At 48.8% G+C, this 4412-nt stretch overlaps 1 long non-coding RNA gene across 2 annotated transcripts; it reads left to right on the top strand.

The window, feature by feature from the left end:
• The first annotated feature begins 486 nt into the window (after positions 1-486).
• Positions 487-4368, top strand: LOC109385087 (uncharacterized). 2 transcript variants are annotated; one of them, XR_002124549.1, is made up of 3 exons: positions 487-1482; positions 1855-2965; positions 3968-4368. It is a non-coding gene; the product is annotated as an uncharacterized LOC109385087 (long non-coding RNA). The 2 variants fall into 2 exon arrangements; XR_002124550.1 differs by having other exon boundaries at positions 488-1944; positions 2489-2965.
• The last annotated feature ends 44 nt before the right edge of the window (positions 4369-4412 follow it).

Below are 4412 nucleotides of genomic sequence, written 5' to 3'. Positions count from 1 at the left end.
CATCCCTCGTTTTCTTTTGACATCAGACACACATTCCCAATTATGTATGATCTCAGTACGTTCACATGAATTTTTGTGTCAAGGCTGTGTACTCCATGTTTGTAGGGCATATGAGTTTAGGGCAGTGGGACTAGGGCCAGGGAGGAGCTCAGGCAGTTGAAGGCAGCCAACTGGAGAACAAACACGTGCCCTAATGTCTACAGCACAAGTTCTCCAGGATGGAAAATGGCAAATCGCTGTGAGTGGAATAAATGAAAATGGGTGGACAGGGGTGGCTGGGTGGCTCACTTGGTTAGAATGCGTGATCTGAACAACAAGGTTGCCAGTTCAATTCTCACGTGGGATGGTGGGCTGCACCCTCCCCCCGCCCCCCCCCACACACACATGCACACACAACTAGACTGAAAATAGCAACTGGACTTGGAGCTGAGCTGTGCTCTCCACAACTAGACTGAAGGACAACGACTTGACTTGGAGCTGATGGATTCTGGAAAAAACACACTGTTACCCAATAAAAATAAAAAAAATAGAAAATGAGTGTACAGACCAGCACTGCTTGGCCCTTTAAGTGCTAATATTGGACCCATCTCAGTGTCTGATTTAGCTGATAGCACATCCCAGCTGACCTCTGACTTCCTCTTATTACCCTGTTAATCCTGATTGCCCTAACCCATCTGACCTACTCCCCGACTTCCTCTGATGACGTCACTACTCTCCAGATCAAATGTTCCAGACCTCTCTCTCCACCCTCACTGGACCCGAGATTCTCCTCCAAAAGTGCTGTTTCTGCATGTCCAGCCTGACCACGGGGGGTTTCACTTCAGATCCAAGAGGGCATCTAATATCTCATAATGGAAACCCCAACGCTGGGGAGGACTCTGCAGTCCACGTGCAAGGAGGTCATCTTTTTGTAAATCTGAGATGTGTAAGGATTAGTAGGAGTCACACCCCTTTGGCAATCTGAGAAAAGCTATGGGCCTTTTCCCCAAGGAAACACGCATTCCCACAGGAATTTAGTGGGTTCCTGCATCCCTGGAAGCCCATCCACAGAAACTGGGTAACATCTGCTTTAAGCACACAAGCATCCTATTTGTCAGAGGCTTTGTTACTATTCCTTAAAACATTCCAATGATCTGAAGGTTTCCAACCTTTAGGTGATTTGGAGAGGGGCGGTGTTTCCTCCTTAATGACAGAGGAGTTTGTGTTGCGAGAAGGCAGATCGAGTGGTAAATTAAGCTTAGGTCTTGTCTGGGAGAATGAAGATGAAAAGAATAGCTCAAGTCTCGTGTTTTGCCAGAAGGAAAAGGAACACGGCGTCCTCACGCTCAAGGCTTGTTCTAAACTTAGCCAGCTCCCGTGGTTCCAAAGTTGGCAAAATGAGCTCTGCACCATCCTAATAAACATGCCGTGGTGCAGTGACTCACTGAGACAGCAGCCGCATGTGGGACATGGCTCCGTTCGCCAGCCAGACAAGGGACTGTGGTAGGCTGAGACCCCCAACCCATCAGGGATGTCCAGTATAGGGGTGAGGATGGCCTGGGCACCAGCATGCCCTAAAGAGCCAGAGAGCCTTACCAGTGGCAAAACCTAACTTCTCTTCCTACAGAGAAGGAAAATAAGGCTAGGATGGGGGCGGGGGGAAGGGTACTTGCAGAGCAAAGGGGAGGAACAGGTGATGTCACACAGTGAGGGAGGGAGCCATCTTGGGGACTTTATCTGATGGGACTTAGCAACTATCAGGGCATGGGACAAGGGAGACAATGGTGCCACATGGGCACACCAACACACCTAAGGCGGATGGCATTCCTAGATGCCAAGACTTTTCCCACTATTTACATATCTGGGTATTAATAGAAGGTGACTTCTAGAAGGAGAGACAGGTAATGCTCCTCTGCTGTACCTGGTCCTGGTCAGTCTGTGCTGGAAGCCTGCTGTCAGCTCAAGGTACGGCACTCCTGGAGAAGTGGGCAGTTTGGTGGGGTTGGCTGGACTTGGGGTTCACCATTAAAGGAGAAAACTGAAACTAATGGGCATGGTATGGTCACCATCTCCAAAGAGTCGGTGGGCTCTCCAGTTTGTCAGACTCTCTCTGCAGAGGCTGGGATAATCCTGAGGACACAGGCTCAGTAGGGTGGGAGGGACCTTCTGGGGTCAGGTGGGTGCTGAAGGTTCCTTGCAGTAATCAGAAAGAGTGTCCATCTGAGCAGCAAGTTGAAGTTGCAGCTGGGAAGGGAAATAGCCCAGGGCATCGTACAGCAGCAGGTCCGAGAGGCGATGGAGTCTGGGACAGGTGGCCCAGGCCAGGAGGCTGAGCATTGGAACGGTGCAGAACATGGGCCCTGAACAGGGCAGGAACGTACAAGCTTGCTCCAGGTGGGGAGTGGCCTCCTGGCACCTAGGGAGGTCAGACGGCCCAATGGGGTGGGCTCTGCTGGGCATCATAGCAGAAGCATGATGTCATGTTAGTCATGTTCCATGATGCCCTCAGGAGAAAACTAGGACTGATGGGAGAAGCTTGAAGAAGTCAATCCGATGTAAGGAAGGGTTCCTCAGCCACGCCCACAGCTACTGAGCAACGAAATGGAAGGTGGTGAACTCCCTGGCATTAGAAGGCTTCAAGCAGATCCTCTTGGTGGGAAGAGTAGAGAGCAGATTCGAGCACCCTTCAGACCTCAACAGTCTTTGGCTTGGATTCCTCCAGGAGCCTTGTGGAAGGAGAAGGGCAGAAATTAATTTCTCCTTTTCCATAGTGGGAAAGTCAAGACCCAGACTGAACGCTGCACCCAAGGTCACAGAGAAAGGCAGCAGAACTGGGAACAAAACCCACATCTGCTCCTTCCCAAGCCCCAGACTTTCCCATCTGCTTTCCCAACTGGCGTCCCAGCCTGTGCTATTTTGGGCTGTCTCCTCCACCAGGACAGAGGGCGCCTATGGGACCGGCACGGCTTTGCCTGCTGGCTGCCAGGTAAGGCTGGTAGAACACCAAAGGGCCTATCCTCCGTCCAGGTCAAAAAGGGGGAGAAAAACGTGTTACACACTCACCCAGCCCTGGCTCTGTCTCTGTCCCCTCAAGAGGAAAGGTAACTGTGCAGGCCATTTACTTACTCTGTCCCTGACTCTCTTAGCGAAGAAAACGACGTTGACTTCTTTGGAGAAAGTTCAAGTTCCACAGGTGAGCCTTGTCCTCCAGGCCACCAGGGAGACCCAGCCGCTGGCTTAGATCTTTGTTTCCCAAGTGAGTTCCTTAGTGCACCAGTCTTTCAAAAGGTTCCTTGAGGAAAGGCGTGCTCGTGTGTGTGTGTGTGTGTGTGTGTGTGTGTGTGTGTGTGTGTGTGTGTGTGGCTTTATTGAGCTATAATTTACATACCATACAATCCATACGTTTAAAGCATACATTCAATGGATTCTAGTATAGTCACAGAGTTAGTTCAACCATCGCCACAGTTGATTTTAGAACATTTTCATTTCTAAAAAAAACTCTGTTCCCTTCAGCTATCATCCTCTAATCCCCCATCTCTCCAGCCTTAGGCAACCACTATTCTACATTTTGTCCCTATAGATTTGCCTATTCTGGGCATGTCATATAAATGGATTCATATAATATGTGGTACTTTGTGTCTGGCTTCTTTTATTTAGCTTCTTTTATTTGGCTTATTTTATTTGCAAACTTTGTTTGCAAAGTTCAGCCATGTTGTAGCATGCGTCAGTGCTTCAGTCCTTTTTATGGTCGAATAATATTCCACTGTTTGGATATGCCACATTTTGATGATCTATTTATCAGTTGATGGACAGTTGAATTATTTCCACCTTTTGGCTATTATGATTGTGGAAAGGTTCTGTGTCCAAATAAATTTGGGAAGCAATGCCAGCTCTGTCACCTTCTTGGAGATTCACAATGCCATGTAGCATATTAAAGGCTCTGAGAAGTCCTGCAATAAAGTCAAGTGTTTATCTTTTCTCAATCTAGACTTCCCTCACAATCCTTTACACTGGAATCCCAGGAATCTGTGTGTCAAGGTACACACTTAGAAAAACAGTGACTTGGCTGAAGAAAGGCTGCCAACTTGGAATCTCTACTAAAAGGAAGTGGGTTATGAAAAGGGTTCCAGCCCCTGTCCTGCTGCTGCCACTGGAGGGGCTATTGGATGAGCTGAAAATGCCATGAATCCTGAGAATCCAGTAGATTGGGAGACCTTGTCAGGCTATGGCCTGTTCATTCATTTGCTTCTTTGGACATTAAACCTACATAGTTTAAGTACCTATGGAGCTACAACAAAAGCTTTCAAACATCTATGATGGGCCGGCTGAGTGGCGCGTTGGTTAAGAACTGGCTTGGGATGCCAGAGGGCCCCGGTTCGGATCCCACATATGAGGGCCAGTGACACTGCCCTCCACAGCTAAGATGCTGAACA

The sequence above is a fragment of the Hipposideros armiger genome, unplaced genomic scaffold (genome assembly GCF_001890085.2).
Source record: "Hipposideros armiger isolate ML-2016 unplaced genomic scaffold, ASM189008v1 scaffold_108, whole genome shotgun sequence".
In the NCBI taxonomy this organism is placed as follows: domain Eukaryota; kingdom Metazoa; phylum Chordata; class Mammalia; order Chiroptera; family Hipposideridae; genus Hipposideros; species Hipposideros armiger.
The sequence above is the reverse complement of the archived record's forward strand: the minus strand, read 5'-3'. Positions and strand labels throughout refer to the sequence as shown.